The sequence below is a fragment of the Rattus norvegicus genome, chromosome 17, assembly GCF_036323735.1.
Source record: "Rattus norvegicus strain BN/NHsdMcwi chromosome 17, GRCr8, whole genome shotgun sequence".
Classification (NCBI taxonomy): domain Eukaryota; kingdom Metazoa; phylum Chordata; class Mammalia; order Rodentia; family Muridae; genus Rattus; species Rattus norvegicus.
The window spans coordinates 45,512,819-45,532,861 of NC_086035.1; positions in this window are offsets into that span (position 1 = coordinate 45,512,819).

The window sequence follows — 20,043 nt, forward strand, 5'->3', positions numbered from 1 at the left end:
AATAGGATTCGCATGTAATAAGCTTGTTATTCAAGAGAGAGCAACGTTTTAACGCACTGAAACACTGTTTCTTTGTGAATTCAGTTAGTTCCTAGTAGCCTGCTCTTGTAATATGTGTACTTTTAAAGATTTATAAAAATTTGGTGAGCCGAATCTGAGTAACATGGTGAATTCGGTTAGTTCCCAATAGGCCGCAGTAGTAATAAGTGGATTGTTCGGGATATAGGAAAATTTTCACGAACGGAATCAAATATCTAGGCTAATTCAGTGAGATCCCAATGGGACATGCTTGCATGAGTTTGCTTTTCATTATCGAGCAACATATTAAGGAACGGAATCTAAGTATCATGTTGAATTGAGTAGGTTCCCAATAGGATTCGCATGTAATAAGTTTGTTATTCAAGATAGAGCAACGTTTTAACGCACTGAAACACTGTTTCTTTGTGAATTCAGTTAGTTCCTAGTAGCCTGCTCTTGTAATATGTGTACTTTTAAAGATTTATAAAAATTGGGTGAGCCGAATCTGAGTAACATGGTGAATTCGGTTAGTTCCCAATAGGCCGCACTAGTAATAAGTGGACTGTTCGGGATATAGGAAAATTTTCACGAACGGAATCAAAATTTCTAGGCGAATTCAGTGAGTTCCCAATGGGACATGCTTGTATGAGTTTGCTTTTCAATATCGAGCAACATTTTAAGGAACGGAATCTAAGTATCATGGTGAATTGAGTAGGTTCCCAATAGGATTCGCATGTAATAAGCTTGTTATTCAAGAGAGAGCAACGTTTTAACGCACTGAAACACTGTTTCTTTGTGAATTCAGTTAGTTCCTAGTAGCCTGCTCTTGTAATATGTGTACTTTTAAAGATTTATAAAAATTTGGTGAGCCGAATCTGAGTAACATGGTGAATTCGGTTAGTTCCCAATAGGCCGAACTAGTAATAAGTGGAATGTTCGGGATATAGGAAAATTTTCACGAACGGAATCAAAATTTCTAGGCGAATTCAGTGAGTTCCCAATGGGACATGCTTGTATGAGTTTGCTTTTCAATATCGAGCAACATTTTAAGGAACGGAATCTAAGTATCATGGTGAATTGAGTAGGTTCCCAATAGGATTCGCATGTAATAAGCTTGTTATTCAAGATAGAGCAACGTTTGAACGCACTGAAACACTGTTTCTTTGTGAACTCAGTTAGTTCCTAGTAGCCTGCTCTTGTAATATGTGTACTTTTAAAGATTTATAAAAATTTGGTGAGCCGAATCTGAGTAACATGGTGAATTCGGTTAGTTCCCAATAGGCCGCACTAGTAATAAGTGGACAGTTCGGGATATAGGAAAATTTTCACGAACGGAATCAAAATTTCTAGGCGAATTCAGTGAGTTCCCAATGGGACATGCTTGTATGAGTTTGCTTTTCAATATCGAGCAACATTTTAAGGAACGGAATCTAAGTATCATGGTGAATTGAGTAGGTTCCCAATAGGATTCGCATGTAATAAGCTTGTTATTCAAGAGAGAGCAACGTTTTAACGCACTGAAACACTGTTTCTTTGTGAACTCAGTTAGTTCCTAGTAGCCTGCTCTTGTAATATGTGTACTTTTAAAGATTTATAAAAATTTGGTGAGCCGAATCTGAGTAACATGGTGAATTCGGTTAGTTCCCAATAGGCCGCACTAGTAATAAGTGGACTGTTCGGGATATAGGAAAATTTTCACGAACGGAATCAAAATTTCTAGGCGAATTCAGTGAGTTCCCAATGGGACATGCTTGTATGAGTTTGCTTTTCAATATCGAGCAACATTTTAAGGAACGGAATCTAAGTATCATGGTGAATTGAGTAGGTTCCCAATAGGATTCGCATGTAATAAGCTTGTTATTCAAGATAGAGCAACGTTTTAACGCACTGAAACACTGTTTCTTTGTGAATTCAGTTAGTTCCTAGTAGCCTGCTCTTGTAATATGTGTATTTTAAAGATTTATAAAAATTTGGTGAGCCGAATCTGAGTAACATGGTGAATTCGGTTAGTTCCCAATAGGCCGCACTAGTAATAAGTGGACTGTTCGGGATATAGGAAAATTTTCACGAACGGAATCAAAATTTCTAGGCGAATTCAGTGAGTTCCCAATGGGACATGCTTGTATGAGTTTGCTTTTCAATATCGAGCAACATTTTAAGGAACGGAATCTAAGTATCATGGTGAATTGAGTAGGTTCCCAATACGATTCGCATGTAATAAGCTTGTTATTCAAGAGAGAGCAACGTTTTAACGCACTGAAACACTGTTTCTTTGTGAATTCAGTTAGTTCCTAGTAGCCTGCTCTTGTAATATGTGTACTTTTAAAGATTTATAAAAATTTGGTGAGCCGAATATGAGTAACATGGTGAATTCGGTTAGTTCCCAATAGGCCGAACTAGTAATAAGTGGACTGTTCGGGATATAGGAAAATTTTCACGAACGGAATCAAAATTTCTAGGCGAATTCAGTGAGTTCCCAATGGGACATGCTTGTATGAGTTTGCTTTTCAATATCGAGCAACATTTTAAGGAACGGAATCTAAGTATCATGGTGAATTGAGTAGGTTCCCAATAGGATTCGCATGTAATAAGCTTGTTATTCAAGATAGAGCAACGTTTTAACGCACTGAAACACTGTTTCTTTGTGAACTCAGTTAGTTCCTAGTAGCCTGCTCTTGTAATATGTGTACTTTTAAAGATTTATAAAAATTTGGTGAGCCGAATCTGAGTAACATGGTGAATTCGGTTAGTTCCCAATAGGCCGCACTAGTAATAAGTGGACTGTTCGGGATATAGGAAAATTTTCACGAACGGAATCAAAATTTCTAGGCGAATTCAGTGAGTTCCCAATGGGACATGCTTGTATGAGTTTGCTTTTCAATATCGAGCAACATTTTAAGGAACGGAATCTAAGTATCATGGTGAATTGAGTAGGTTCCCAATAGGATTCGCATGTAATAAGCTTGTTATTCAAGATAGAGCAACGTTTTAACGCACTGAAACACTGTTTCTTTGTGAACTCAGTTAGTTCCTAGTAGCCTGCTCTTGTAATATGTGTACTTTTAAAGATTTATAAAAATTTGGTGAGCCGAATCTGAGTAACATGGTGAATTCGGTTAGTTCCCAATAGGCCGCACTAGTAATAAGTGGACTGTTCGGGATATAGGAAAATTTTCACGAACGGAATCAAAATTTCTAGGCGAATTCAGTGAGTTCCCAATGGGACATGCTTGTATGAGTTTGCTTTTCAATATCGAGCAACATTTTAAGGAACGGAATCTAAGTATCATGGTGAATTGAGTAGGTTCCCAATAGGATTCGCATGTAATAAGCTTGTTATTCAAGATAGAGCAACGTTTTAACGCACTGAAACACTGTTTCTTTGTGAATTCAGTTAGTTCCTAGTAGCCTGCTCTTGTAATATGTGTACTTTTAAAGATTTATAAAAATTTGGTGAGCCGAATCTGAGTAACATGGTGAATTCGGTAAGTTCCCAATAGGCCGCACTAGTAATAAGTGGACTGTTCGGGATATAGGAAAATTTTCACGAACGGAATCAAAATTTCTAGGCGAATTCAGTGAGTTCCCAATGGGACATGCTTGTATGAGTTTGCTTTTCAATATCGAGCAACATTTTAAGGAACGGAATCTAAGTATCATGGTGAATTGAGTAGGTTCCCAATAGGATTCGCATGTAATAAGCTTGTTATTCAAGATAGAGCAACGTTTTAACGCACTGAAACACTGTTTCTTTGTGAATTCAGTTAGTTCCTAGTAGCCTGCTCTTGTAATATGTGTACTTTTAAAGATTTATAAAAATTTGGTGAGCCGAATCTGAGTAACATGGTGAATTCGGTTAGTTCCCAATAGGCCGCAGTAGTAATAAGTGGACTGTTCGGGATATAGGAAAATTTTCACGAACGGAATCAAATATCTAGGCTAATTCAGTGAGTTCCCAATGGGACATGCTTGCATGAGTTTGCTTTTCATTATCGAGCAACATATTAAGGAACGGAATCTAAGTATCATGTTGAATTGAGTAGGTTCCCAATAGGATTCGCATGTAATAAGTTTGTTATTCAAGATAGAGCAACGTTTTAACGCACTGAAACACTGTTTCTTTGTGAATTCAGTTAGTTCCTAGTAGCCTGCTCTTGTAATATGTGTACTTTTAAAGATTTATAAAAATTTGGTGAGCCGAATCTGAGTAACATGGTGAATTCGGTTAGTTCCCAATAGGCCGCACTAGTAATAAGTGGACTGTTCGGGATATAGGAAAATTTTCACGAACGGAATCAAAATTTCTAGGCGAATTCAGTGAGTTCCCAATGGGACATGCTTGTATGAGTTTGCTTTTCAATATCGAGCAACATTTTAAGGAACGGAATCTAAGTATCATGGTGAATTGAGTAGGTTCCCAATAGGATTCGCATGTAATAAGCTTGTTATTCAAGAGAGAGCAACGTTTTAACGCACTGAAACACTGTTTCTTTGTGAATTCAGTTAGTTCATAGTAGCCTGCTCTTGTAATATGTGTACTTTTAAAGATTTATAAAAATTTGGTGAGCCGAATCTGAGTAACATGGTGAATTCGGTTAGTTCCCAATAGGCCGAACTAGTAATAAGTGGACTGTTCGGGATATAGGAAAATTTTCACGAACGGAATCAAAATTTCTAGGCGAATTCAGTGAGTTCCCAATGGGACATGCTTTTATGAGTTTGCTTTTCAATATCGAGCAACATTTTAAGGAACGGAATCTAAGTATCATGGTGAATTGAGTAGGTTCCCAATAGGATTCGCATGTAATAAGCTTGTTATTCAAGATAGAGCAACGTTTTAACGCACTGAAACACTGTTTCTTTGTGAACTCAGTTAGTTCCTAGTAGCCTGCTCTTGTAATATGTGTACTTTTAAAGATTTATAAAAATTTGGTGAGCCGAATCTGAGTAACATAGTGAATTCGGTTAGTTCCCAATAGGCCGCACTAGTAATAAGTGGACTGTTCGGGATATAGGAAAATTTTCACGAACGGAATCAAAATTTCTAGGCGAATTCAGTGAGTTCCCAATGGGACATGCTTGTATGAGTTTGCTTTTCAATATCGAGCAACATTTTAAGGAACGGAATCTAAGTATCATGGTGAATTGAGTAGGTTCCCAATAGGATTCGCATGTAATAAGCTTGTTATTCAAGAGAGAGCAACGTTTTAACGCACTGAAACACTGTTTCTTTGTGAATTCAGTTAGTTCCTAGTAGCCTGCTCTTGTAATATGTGTACTTTTAAAGATTTATAAAAATTTGGTGAGCCGAATCTGAGTAACATGGTGAATTCGGTTAGTTCCCAATAGGCCGAACTAGTAATAAGTGGACTGTTCGGGATATAGGAAAATTTTCACGAACGGAATCAAAATTTCTAGGCGAATTCAGTGAGTTCCCAATGGGACATGCTTTTATGAGTTTGCTTTTCAATATCGAGCAACATTTTAAGGAACGGAATCTAAGTATCATGGTGAATTGAGTAGGTTCCCAATAGGATTCGCATGTAATAAGCTTGTTATTCAAGATAGAGCAACGTTTTAACGCACTGAAACACTGTTTCTTTGTGAACTCAGTTAGTTCCTAGTAGCCTGCTCTTGTAATATGTGTACTTTTAAAGATTTATAAAAATTTGGTGAGCCGAATCTGAGTAACATGGTGAATTCGGTTAGTTCCCAATAGGCCGCACTAGTAATAAGTGGACTGTTCGGGATATAGGAAAATTTTCACGAACGGAATCAAAATTTCTACGCGAATTCAGTGAGTTCCCAATGGGACATGCTTGTATGAGTTTGCTTTTCAATATCGAGCAACATTTTAAGGAACGGAATCTAAGTATCATGGTGAATTGAGTAGGTTCCCAATAGGATTCGCATGTAATAAGCTTGTTATTCAAGATAGAGCAACGTTTTAACGCACTGAAACACTGTTTCTTTGTGAACTCAGTTAGTTCCTAGTAGCCTGCTCTTGTAATATGTGTACTTTTAAAGATTTATAAAAATTTGGTGAGCCGAATCTGAGTAACATAGTGAATTCGGTTAGTTCCCAATAGGCCGCACTAGTAATAAGTGGACTGTTCGGGATATAGGAAAATTTTCACGAACGGAATCAAAATTTCTAGGCGAATTCAGTGAGTTCCCAATGGGACATGCTTGTATGAGTTTGCTTTTCAATATCGAGCAACATTTTAAGGAACGGAATCTAAGTATCATGGTGAATTGAGTAGGTTCCCAATAGGATTCGCATGTAATAAGCTTGTTATTCAAGATAGAGCTTCGTTTTAACGCACTGAAACACTGTTTCATTGTGAATTCAGTTAGTTCCTAGTAGCCTGCTCTTGTAATATGTGTACTTTTAAAGATTTATAAAAATTTGGTGAGCCGAATCTGAGTAACATGGTGAATTCGGTTAGTTCCCAATAGGCCGCACTAGTAATAAGTGGACTGTTCGGGATATAGGAAAATTTTCACGAACGGAATCAAAATTTCTAGGCGAATTCAGTGAGTTCCCAATGGGACATGCTTGTATGAGTTTGCTTTTCAATATCGAGCAACATTTTAAGGAACGGAATCTAAGTATCATGTTGAATTGAGTAGGTTCCCAATAGGATTCGCATGTAATAAGCTTGTTATTCAAGATAGAGCAACGTTTTAACGCACTGAAACACTGTTTCTTTGTGAATTCAGTTAGTTCCTAGTAGCCTGCTCTTGTAATATGTGTACTTTTAAAGATTTATAAAAATTTGGTGAGCCGAATCTGAGTAACATGGTGAATTCGGTTAGTTCCCAATAGGCCGCACTAGTAATAAGTGGACTGTTCGGGATATAGGAAAATTTTCACGAACGGAATCAAAATTTCTAGGCGAATTCAGTGAGTTCCCAATGGGACATGCTTGTATGAGTTTGCTTTTCAATATCGAGCAACATTTTAAGGAACGGAATCTAAGTATCATGGTGAATTGAGTAGGTTCCCAATAGGATTCGCATGTAATAAGCTTGTTATTCAAGATAGAGCAACGTTTTAACGCACTGAAACACTGTTTCTTTGTGAATTCAGTTAGTTCCTAGTAGCCTGCTCTTGTAATATGTGTACTTTTAAAGATTTATAAAAATTTGTTGAGCCGAATCTGAGTAACATGGTGAATTCGGTTAGTTCCCAATAGGCCGCACTAGTAATAAGTGGACTGTTCGGGATATAGGAAAATTTTCACGAACGGAATCAAAATTTCTAGGCGAATTCAGTGAGTTCCCAATGGGACATGCTTGTATGAGTTTGCTTTTCAATATCGAGCAACATTTTAAGGAACGGAATCTAAGTATCATGTTGAATTGAGTAGGTTCCCAATAGGATTCGCATGTAATAAGCTTGTTATTCAAGATAGAGCAACGTTTTAACGCACTGAAACACTGTTTCTTTGTGAATTCAGTTAGTTCCTAGTAGCCTGCTCTTGCAATATGTGTACTTTTAAAGATTTATAAAAATTTGGTGAGCCGAATCTGAGTAACATGGTGAATTCGGTTAGTTCCCAATAGGCCGCACTAGTAATAAGTGGACTGTTCGGGATATAGGAAAATTTTCACGAACGGAATCAAAATTTCTAGGCGAATTCAGTGAGTTCCCAATGGGACATGCTTGTATGAGTTTGCTTTTCAATATCGAGCAACATTTTAAGGAACGGAATCTAAGTATCATGTTGAATTGAGTAGGTTCCCAATAGGATTCGCATGTAATAAGCTTGTTATTCAAGATAGAGCAACGTTTTAACGCACTGAAACACTGTTTCTTTGTGAATTCAGTTAGTTCCTAGTAGCCTGCTCTTGTAATATGTGTACTTTTAAAGATTTATAAAAATTTGGTGAGCCGAATCTGAGTAACATGGTGAATTCGGTTAGTTCCCAATAGGCCGCACTAGTAATAAGTGGACTGTTCGGGATATAGGAAAATTTTCACGAACGGAATCAAAATTTCTAGGCGAATTCAGTGAGTTCCCAATGGGACATGCTTGTATGAGTTTGCTTTTCAATATCGAGCAACATTTTAAGGAACGGAATCTAAGTATCATGGTGAATTGAGTAGGTTCCCAATAGGATTCGCATGTAATAAGCTTGTTATTCAAGATAGAGCAACGTTTTAACGCACTGAAACACTGTTTCTTTGTGAATTCAGTTAGTTCCTAGTAGCCTGCTCTTGTAATATGTGTACTTTTAAAGATTTATAAAAATTTGGTGAGCCGAATCTGAGTAACATGGTGAATTCGGTTAGTTCCCAATAGGCCGCAGTAGTAATAAGTGGACTGTTCGGGATATAGGAAAATTTTCACGAACGGAATCAAATATCTAGGCTAATTCAGTGAGTTCCCAATGGGACATGCTTGCATGAGTTTGCTTTTCATTATCGAGCAACATATTAAAGAACGGAATCTAAGTATCATGTTGAATTGAGTAGGTTCCCAATAGGATTCGCATGTAATAAGTTTGTTATTCAAGATAGAGCAACGTTTTAACGCACTGAAACACTGTTTCTTTGTGAATTCAGTTAGTTCCTAGTAGCCTGCTCTTGTAATATGTGTACTTTTAAAGATTTATAAAAATTTGGTGAGCCGAATCTGAGTAACATGGTGAATTCGGTTAGTTCCCAATAGGCCGCACTAGTAATAAGTGGACTGTTCGGGATATAGGAAAATTTTCACGAACGGAATCAAAATTTCTAGGCGAATTCAGTGAGTTCCCAATGGGACATGCTTGTATGAGTTTGCTTTTCAATATCGAGCAACATTTTAAGGAACGGAATCTAAGTATCATGGTGAATTGAGTAGGTTCCCAATAGGATTCGCATGTAATAAGCTTGTTATTCAAGAGAGAGCAACGTTTTAACGCACTGAAACACTGTTTCTTTGTGAATTCAGTTAGTTCCTAGTAGCCTGCTCTTGTAATATGTGTACTTTTAAAGATTTATAAAAATTTGGTGAGCCGAATCTGAGTAACATGGTGAATTCGGTTAGTTCCCAATAGGCCGCAGTAGTAATAAGTGGACTGTTCGGGATATAGGAAAATTTTCACGAACGGAATCAAAATTTCTAGGCGAATTCAGTGAGTTCCCAATGGGACATGCTTGTATGAGTTTGCTTTTCAATATCGAGCAACATTTTAAGGAACGGAATCTAAGTATCATGTTGAATTGAGTAGGTTCCCAATAGGATTCGCATGTAATAAGCTTGTTATTCAAGATAGAGCAACGTTTTAACGCACTGAAACACTGTTTCTTTGTGAATTCAGTTAGTTCCTAGTAGCCTGCTCTTGTAATATGTGTACTTTTAAAGATTTATAAAAATTTGGTGAGCCGAATCTGAGTAACATGGTGAATTCGGTTAGTTCCCAATAGGCCGCACTAGTAATAAGTGGACAGTTCGGGATATAGGAAAATTTTCACGAACGGAATCAAAATTTCTAGGCGAATTCAGTGAGTTCCCAATGGGACATGCTTGTATGAGTTTGCTTTTCAATATCGAGCAACATTTTAAGGAACGGAATCTAAGTATCATGGTGAATTGAGTAGGTTCCCAATAGGATTCGCATGTAATAAGCTTGTTATTCAAGATAGAGCAACGTTTTAACGCACTGAAACACTGTTTCTTTGTGAACTCAGTTAGTTCCTAGTAGCCTGCTCTTGTAATATGTGTACTTTTAAAGATTTATAAAAATTTGGTGAGCCGAATCTGAGTAACATGGTGAATTCGGTTAGTTCCCAATAGGCCGCAGTAGTAATAAGTGGACTGTTCGGGATATAGGAAAATTTTCACGAACGGAATCAAAATTTCTAGGCGAATTCAGTGAGTTCCCAATGGGACATGCTTGTATGAGTTTGCTTTTCAATATCGAGCAACATTTTAAGGAACGGAATCTAAGTATCATGGTGAATTGAGTAGGTTCCCAATAGGATTCGCATGTAATAAGCTTGTTATTCAAGATAGAGCAACGTTTTAACGCACTGAAACACTGTTTCTTTGTGAACTCAGTTAGTTCCTAGTAGCCTGCTCTTGTAATATGTGTACTTTTAAAGATTTATAAAAATTTGGTGAGCCGAATCTGAGTAACATGGTGAATTCGGTTAGTTCCCAATAGGCCGCACTAGTAATAAGTGGACTGTTCGGGATATAGGAAAATTTTCACGAACGGAATCAAAATTTCTAGGCGAATTCAGTGAGTTCCCAATGGGACATGCTTGTATGAGTTTGCTTTTCAATATCGAGCAACATTTTAAGGAACGGAATCTAAGTATCATGTTGAATTGAGTAGGTTCCCAATAGGATTCGCATGTAATAAGCTTGTTATTCAAGATAGAGCAACGTTTTAACGCACTGAAACACTGTTTCATTGTGAATTCAGTTAGTTCCTAGTAGCCTGCTCTTGTAATATGTGTACTTTTAAAGATTTATAAAAATTTGGTGAGCCGAATCTGAGTAACATGGTGAATTCGGTTAGTTCCCAATAGGCCGCACTAGTAATAAGTGGACTGTTCGGGATATAGGAAAATTTTCACGAACGGAATCAAAATTTCTAGGCGAATTCAGTGAGTTCCCAATGGGACATGCTTGTATGAGTTTGCTTTTCAATATCGAGCAACATTTTAAGGAACGGAATCTAAGTATCATGGTGAATTGAGTAGGTTCCCAATAGGATTCGCATGTAATAAGCTTGTTATTCAAGATAGAGCAACGTTTTAACGCACTGAAACACTGTTTCATTGTGAATTCAGTTAGTTCCTAGTAGCCTGCTCTTGTAATATGTGTACTTTTAAAGATTTATAAAAATTTGGTGAGCCGAATCTGAGTAACATGGTGAATTCGGTTAGTTCCCAATAGGCCGCACTAGTAATAAGTGGACTGTTCGGGATATAGGAAAATTTTCACGAACGGAATCAAAATTTCTAGGCGAATTCAGTGAGTTCCCAATGGGACATGCTTGTATGAGTTTGCTTTTCAATATCGAGCAACATTTTAAGGAACGGAATCTAAGTATCATGTTGAATTGAGTAGGTTCCCAATAGGATTCGCATGTAATAAGCTTGTTATTCAAGATAGAGCAACGTTTTAACGCACTGAAACACTGTTTCTTTGTGAATTCAGTTAGTTCCTGGTAGCCTGCTCTTGTAATATGTGTACTTTTAAAGATTTATAAAAATTTGTTGAGCCGAATCTGAGTAACATGGTGAATTCGGTTAGTTCCCAATAGGCCGCACTAGTAATAAGTGGACTGTTCGGGATATAGGAAAATTTTCACGAACGGAATCAAAATTTCTAGGCGAATTCAGTGAGTTCCCAATGGGACATGCTTGTATGAGTTTGCTTTTCAATATCGAGCAACATTTTAAGGAACGGAATCTAAGTATCATGTTGAATTGAGTAGGTTCCGAATAGGATTCGCATGTAATAAGCTTGTTATTCAAGATAGAGCAACGTTTTAACGCACTGAAACACTGTTTCATTGTGAATTCAGTTAGTTCCTAGTAGCCTGCTCTTGTAATATGTGTACTTTTAAAGATTTATAAAAATTTGGTGAGCCGAATCTGAGTAACATGGTGAATTCGGTTAGTTCCCAATAGGCCGCACTAGTAATAAGTGGACTGTTCGGGATATAGGAAAATTTTCACGAACGGAATCAAAATTTCTAGGCGAATTCAGTGAGTTCCCAATGGGACATGCTTGTATGAGTTTGCTTTTCAATATCGAGCAACATTTTAAGGAACGGAATCTAAGTATCATGGTGAATTGAGTAGGTTCCCAATAGGATTCGCATGTAATAAGCTTGTTATTCAAGATAGAGCAACGTTTTAACGCACTGAAACACTGTTTCATTGTGAATTCAGTTAGTTCCTAGTAGCCTGCTCTTGTAATATGTGTACTTTTAAAGATTTATAAAAATTTGGTGAGCCGAATCTGAGTAACATGGTGAATTCGGTTAGTTCCCAATAGGCCGCACTAGTAATAAGTGGACTGTTCGGGATATAGGAAAATTTTCACGAACGGAATCAAAATTTCTAGGCGAATTCAGTGAGTTCCCAATGGGACATGCTTGTATGAGTTTGCTTTTCAATATCGAGCAACATTTTAAGGAACGGAATCTAAGTATCATGTTGAATTGAGTAGGTTCCCAATAGGATTCGCATGTAATAAGCTTGTTATTCAAGATAGAGCAACGTTTTAACGCACTGAAACACTGTTTCTTTGTGAATTCAGTTAGTTCCTAGTAGCCTGCTCTTGTAATATGTGTACTTTTAAAGATTTATAAAAATTTGTTGAGCCGAATCTGAGTAACATGGTGAATTCGGTTAGTTCCCAATAGGCCGCACTAGTAATAAGTGGACTGTTCGGGATATAGGAAAATTTTCACGAACGGAATCAAAATTTCTAGGCGAATTCAGTGAGTTCCCAATGGGACATGCTTGTATGAGTTTGCTTTTCAATATCGAGCAACATTTTAAGGAACGGAATCTAAGTATCATGTTGAATTGAGTAGGTTCCCAATAGGATTCGCATGTAATAAGCTTGTTATTCAAGATAGAGCAACGTTTTAACGCACTGAAACACTGTTTCTTTGTGAATTCAGTTAGTTCCTAGTAGCCTGCTCTTGTAATATGTGTACTTTTAAAGATTTATAAAAATTTGGTGAGCCGAATCTGAGTAACATGGTGAATTCGGTTAGTTCCCAATAGGCCGCACTAGTAATAAGTGGACTGTTCGGGATATAGGAAAATTTTCACGAACGGAATCAAAATTTCTAGGCGAATTCAGTGAGTTCCCAATGGGACATGCTTGTATGAGTTTGCTTTTCAATATCGAGCAACATTTTAAGGAACGGAATCTAAGTATCATGTTGAATTGAGTAGGTTCCCAATAGGATTCGCATGTAATAAGCTTGTTATTCAAGATAGAGCAACGTTTTAACGCACTGAAACACTGTTTCTTTGTGAATTCAGTTAGTTCCTAGTAGCCTGCTCTTGTAATATGTGTACTTTTAAAGATTTATAAAAATTTGGTGAGCCGAATCTGAGTAACATGGTGAATTCGGTTAGTTCCCAATAGGCCGCACTAGTAATAAGTGGACTGTTCGGGATATAGGAAAATTTTCACGAACGGAATCAAAATTTCTAGGCGAATTCAGTGAGTTCCCAATGGGACATGCTTGTATGAGTTTGCTTTTCAATATCGAGCAACATTTTAAGGAACGGAATCTAAGTATCATGGTGAATTGAGTAGGTTCCCAATAGGATTCGCATGTAATAAGCTTGTTATTCAAGATAGAGCAACGTTTTAACGCACTGAAACACTGTTTCTTTGTGAATTCAGTTAGTTCCTAGTAGCCTGCTCTTGTAATATGTGTACTTTTAAAGATTTATAAAAATTTGGTGAGCCGAATCTGAGTAACATGGTGAATTCGGTTAGTTCCCAATAGGCCGCAGTAGTAATAAGTGGACTGTTCAGGATATAGGAAAATTTTCACGAACGGAATCAAATATCTAGGCTAATTCAGTGAGTTCCCAATGGGACATGCTTGCATGAGTTTGCTTTTCATTATCGAGCAACATATTAAGGAACGGAATCTAAGTATCATGTTGAATTGAGTAGGTTCCCAATAGGATTCGCATGTAATCAGTTTGTTATTCAAGAGAGAGCAACGTTTTAACGCACTGAAACACTGTTTCTTTGTGAATTCAGTTAGTTCCTAGTAGCCTGCTCTTGTAATATGTGTACTTTTAAAGATTTATAAAAATTTGGTGAGCCGAATCTGAGTAACATGGTGAATTCGGTTAGTTCCCAATAGGCCGCACTAGTAATAAGTGGACTGTTCGGGATATAGGAAAATTTTCACGAACGGAATCAAAATTTCTAGGCGAATTCAGTGAGTTCCCAATGGGACATGCTTGTATGAGTTTGCTTTTCAATATCGAGCAACATTTTAAGGAACGGAATCTAAGTATCATGGTGAATTGAGTAGGTTCCCAATAGGATTCGCATGTAATAAGCTTGTTATTCAAGAGAGAGCAACGTTTTAACGCACTGAAACACTGTTTCTTTGTGAATTCAGTTAGTTCCTAGTAGCCTGCTCTTGTAATATGTGTACTTTTAAAGATTTATAAAAATTTGGTGAGCCGAATCTGAGTAACATGGTGAATTCGGTTAGTTCCCAATAGGCCGCACTAGTAATAAGTGGACTGTTCGGGATATAGGAAAATTTTCACGAACGGAATCAAAATTTCTAGGCGAATTCAGTGAGTTCCCAATGGGACATGCTTGTATGAGTTTGCTTTTCAATATCGAGCAACATTTTAAGGAACGGAATCTAAGTATCATGTTGAATTGAGTAGGTTCCCAATAGGATTCGCATGTAATAAGCTTGTTATTCAAGATAGAGCAACGTTTTAACGCACTGAAACACTGTTTCTTTGTGAACTCAGTTAGTTCCTAGTAGCCTGCTCTTGTAATATGTGTACTTTTAAAGATTTATAAAAATTTGGTGAGCCGAATCTGAGTAACATGGTGAATTCGGTTAGTTCCCAATAGGCCGCAGTAGTAATAAGTGGACTGTTCGGGATATAGGAAAATTTTCACGAACGGAATCAAAATTTCTAGGCGAATTCAGTGAGTTCCCAATGGGACATGCTTGTATGAGTTTGCTTTTCAATATCGAGCAACATTTTAAGGAACGGAATCTAAGTATCATGGTGAATTGAGTAGGTTCCCAATAGGATTCGCATGTAATAAGCTTGTTATTCAAGATAGAGCAACGTTTTAACGCACTGAAACACTGTTTCTTTGTGAACTCAGTTAGTTCCTAGTAGCCTGCTCTTGTAATATGTGTACTTTTAAAGATTTATAAAAATTTGGTGAGCCGAATCTGAGTAACATGGTGAATTCGGTTAGTTCCCAATAGGCCGCACTAGTAATAAGTGGACTGTTCGGGATATAGGAAAATTTTCACGAACGGAATCAAAATTTCTAGGCGAATTCAGTGAGTTCCCAATGGGACATGCTTGTATGAGTTTGCTTTTCAATATCGAGCAACATTTTAAGGAACGGAATCTAAGTATCATGGTGAATTGAGTAGGTTCCCAATAGGATTCGCATGTAATAAGCTTGTTATTCAAGATAGAGCAACGTTTTAACGCACTGAAACACTGTTTCATTGTGAATTCAGTTAGTTCCTAGTAGCCTGCTCTTGTAATATGTGTACTTTTAAAGATTTATAAAAATTTGGTGAGCCGAATCTGAGTAACATGGTGAATTCGGTTAGTTCCCAATAGGCCGCACTAGTAATAAGTGGACTGTTCGGGATATAGGAAAATTTTCACGAACGGAATCAAAATTTCTAGGCGAATTCAGTGAGTTCCCAATGGGACATGCTTGTATGAGTTTGCTTTTCAATATCGAGCAACATTTTAAGGAACGGATCTAAGTATCATGTTGAATTGAGTAGGTTCCCAATAGGATTCGCATGTAATAAGCTTGTTATTCAAGATAGAGCAACGTTTTAACGCACTGAAACACTGTTTCATTGTGAATTCAGTTAGTTCCTAGTAGCCTGCTCTTGTAATATGTGTACTTTTAAAGATTTATAAAAATTTGGTGAGCCGAATCTGAGTAACATGGTGAATTCGGTTAGTTCCCAATAGGCCGCACTAGTAATAAGTGGACTGTTCGGGATATAGGAAAATTTTCACGAACGGAATCAAAATTTCTAGGCGAATTCAGTGAGTTCCCAATGGGACATGCTTGTATGAGTTTGCTTTTCAATATCGAGCAACATTTTAAGGAACGGAATCTAAGTATCATGGTGAATTGAGTAGGTTCCCAATAGGATTCGCATGTAATAAGCTTGTTATTCAAGAGAGAGCAACGTTTTAACGCACTGAAACACTGTTTCTTTGTGAATTCAGTTAGTTCCTAGTAGCCTGCTCTTGTAATATGTGTACTTTTAAAGATTTATAAAAATTTGGTGAGCCGAATCTGAGTAACATGGTGAATTCGGTTAGTTCCCAATAGGCCGAACTAGTAATAAGTGGACTGTTCGGGATATAGGAAAATTTTCACGAACGGAATCAAAATTTCTAGGCGAATTCAGTGAGTTCCCAATGGGACATGCTTGTATGAGTTTGCTTTTCAATATCGAGCAACATTTTAAGGAACGGAATCTAAGTATCATGGTGAATTGAGTAGGTTCCCAATAGGATTCGCATGTAATAAGCTTGTTATTCAAGATAGAGCAACGTTTTAACGCACTGAAACACTGTTTCTTTGTGAATTCAGTTAGTTCCTAGTAGCCTGCTCTTGTAATATGTGTACTTTTAAAGATTTATAAAAATTTGGTGAGCCGAATCTGAGTAACATGGTGAATTCGGTTAGTTCCCAATAGGCCGCACTAGTAATAAGTGGACAGTTCGGGATATAGGAAAATTTTCACGAACGGAATCAAAATTTCTAGGCGAATTCAGTGAGTTCCCAATGGGACATGCTTGTATGAGTTTGCTTTTCAATATCGAGCAACATTTTAAGGAACGGAATCTAAGTATCATGGTGAATTGAGTAGGTTCCCAATAGGATTCGCATGTAATAAGCTTGTTATTCAAGATAGAGCAACGTTTTAACGCACTGAAACACTGTTTCTTTGTGAACTCAGTTAGTTCCTAGTAGCCTGCTCTTGTAATATGTGTACTTTTAAAGATTTATAAAAATTTGGTGAGCCGAATCTGAGTAACATGGTGAATTCGGTTAGTTCCCAATAGGCCGCAGTAGTAATAAGTGGACTGTTCGGGATATAGGAAAATTTTCACGAACGGAATCAAAATTTCTAGGCGAATTCAGTGAGTTCCCAATGGGACATGCTTGTATGAGTTTGCTTTTCAATATCGAGCAACATTTTAAGGAACGGAATCTAAGTATCATGGTGAATTGAGTAGGTTCCCAATAGGATTCGCATGTAATAAGCTTGTTATTCAAGATAGAGCAACGTTTTAATGCACTGAAACACTGTTTCTTTGTGAACTCAGTTAGTTCCTAGTAGCCTGCTCTTGTAATATGTGTACTTTTAAAGATTTATAAAAATTTGGTGAGCCGAATCTGAGTAACATGGTGAATTCGGTTAGTTCCCAATAGGCCGCACTAGTAATAAGTGGACTGTTCGGGATATAGGAAAATTTTCACGAACGGAATCAAAATTTCTAGGCGAATTCAGTGAGTTCCCAATGGGACATGCTTGTATGAGTTTGCTTTTCAATATCGAGCAACATTTTAAGGAACGGAATCTAAGTATCATGTTGAATTGAGTAGGTTCCCAATAGGATTCGCATGTAATAAGCTTGTTATTCAAGATAGAGCAACGTTTTAACGCACTGAAACACTGTTTCATTGTGAATTCAGTTAGTTCCTAGTAGCCTGCTCTTGTAATATGTGTACTTTTAAAGATTTATAAAAATTTGGTGAGCCGAATCTGAGTAACATGGTGAATTCGGTTAGTTCCCAATAGGCCGCACTAGTAATAAGTGGACTGTTCGGGATATAGGAAAATTTTCACGAACGGAATCAAAATTTCTAGGCGAATTCAGTGAGTTCCCAATGGGACATGCTTGTATGAGTTTGCTTTTCAATATCGAGCAACATTTTAAGGAACGGAATCTAAGTATCATGGTGAATTGAGTAGGTTCCCAATAGGATTCGCATGTAATAAGCTTGTTATTCAAGATAGAGCAACGTTTTAACGCACTGAAACACTGTTTCATTGTGAATTCAGTTAGTTCCTAGTAGCCTGCTCTTGTAATATGTGTACTTTTAAAGATTTATAAAAATTTGGTGAGCCGAATCTGAGTAACATGGTGAATTCGGTTAGTTCCCAATAGGCCGCACTAGTAATAAGTGGACTGTTCGGGATATAGGAAAATTTTCACGAACGGAATCAAAATTTCTAGGCGAATTCAGTGAGTTCCCAATGGGACATGCTTGTATGAGTTTGCTTTTCAATATCGAGCAACATTTTAAGGAACGGAATCTAAGTATCATGGTGAATTGAGTAGGTTCCCAATAGGATTCGCATGTAATAAGCTTGTTATTCAAGAGAGAGCAACGTTTTAACGCACTGAAACACTGTTTCTTTGTGAATTCAGTTAGTTCCTAGTAGCCTGCTCTTGTAATATGTGTACTTTTAAAGATTTATAAAAATTTGGTGAGCCGAATCTGAGTAACATGGTGAATTCGGTTAGTTCCCAATAGGCCGAACTAGTAATAAGTGGACTGTTCGGGATATAGGAAAATTTTCACGAACGGAATCAAAATTTCTAGGCGAATTCAGTGAGTTCCCAATGGGACATGCTTGTATGAGTTTGCTTTTCAATATCGAGCAACATTTTAAGGAACGGAATCTAAGTATCATGGTGAATTGAGTAGGTTCCCAATAGGATTCGCATGTAATAAGCTTGTTATTCAAGAGAGAGCAACGTTTTAACGCACTGAAACACTGTTTCTTTGTGAATTCAGTTAGTTCCTAGTAGACTGCTCTTGTAATATGTGTACTTTTAAAGATTTATAAAAATTTGGTGAGCCGAATCTGAGTAACATGGTGAATTCGGTTAGTTCCCAATAGGCCGAACTAGTAATAAGTGGACTGTTCGGGATATAGGAAAATTTTCACGAACGGAATCAAAATTTCTAGGCGAATTCAGTGAGTTCCCAATGGGACATGCTTGTATGAGTTTGCTTTTCAATATCGAGCAACATTTTAAGGAACGGAATCTAAGTATCATGGTGAATTGAGTAGGTTCCCAATAGGATTCGCATGTAATAAGCTTGTTATTCAAGATAGAGCAACGTTTTAACGCACTGAAACACTGTTTCTTTGTGAATTCAGTTAGTTCCTAGTAGCCTGCTCTTGTAATATGTGTACTTTTAAAGATTTATAAAAATTTGGTGAGCCGAATCTGAGTAACATGGTGAATTCGGTTAGTTCCCAATAGGCCGCACTAGTAATAAGTGGACAGTTCGGGATATAGGAAAATTTTCACGAACGGAATCAAAATTTCTAGGCGAATTCAGTGAGTTCCCAATGGGACATGCTTGTATGAGTTTGCTTTTCAATATCGAGCAACATTTTAAGGAACGGAATCTAAGTATCATGGTGAATTGAGTAGGTTCCCAATAGGATTCGCATGTAATAAGCTTGTTATTCAAGATAGAGCAACGTTTTAACGCACTGAAACACTGTTTCTTTGTGAACTCAGTTAGTTCCTAGTAGCCTGCTCTTGTAATATGTGTACTTTTAAAGATTTATAAAAATTTGGTGAGCCGAATCTGAGTAACATGGTGAATTCGGTTAGTTCCCAATAGGCCGCAGTAGTAATAAGTGGACTGTTCGGGATATAGGAAAATTTTCACGAACGGAATCAAAATTTCTAGGCGAATTCAGTGAGTTCCCAATGGGACATGCTTGTATGAGTTTGCTTTTCAATATCGAGCAACATTTTAAGGAACGGAATCTAAGTATCATGGTGAATTGAGTAGGTTCCCAATAGGATTCGCATGTAATAAGCTTGTTATTCAAGATAGAGCAACGTTTTAATGCACTGAAACACTGTTTCTTTGTGAACTCAGTTAGTTCCTAGTAGCCTGCTCTTGTAATATGTGTACTTTTAAAGATTTATAAAAATTTGGTGAGCCGAATCTGAGTAACATGGTGAATTCGGTTAGTTCCCAATAGGCCGCACTAGTAATAAGTGGACTGTTCGGGATATAGGAAAATTTTCACGAACGGAATCAAAATTTCTAGGCGAATTCAGTGAGTTCCCAATGGGACATGCTTGTATGAGTTTGCTTTTCAATATCGAGCAACATTTTAAGGAACGGAATCTAAGTATCATGTTGAATTGAGTAGGTTCCCAATAGGATTCGCATGTAATAAGCTTGTTATTCAAGATAGAGCAACGTTTTAACGCACTGAAACACTGTT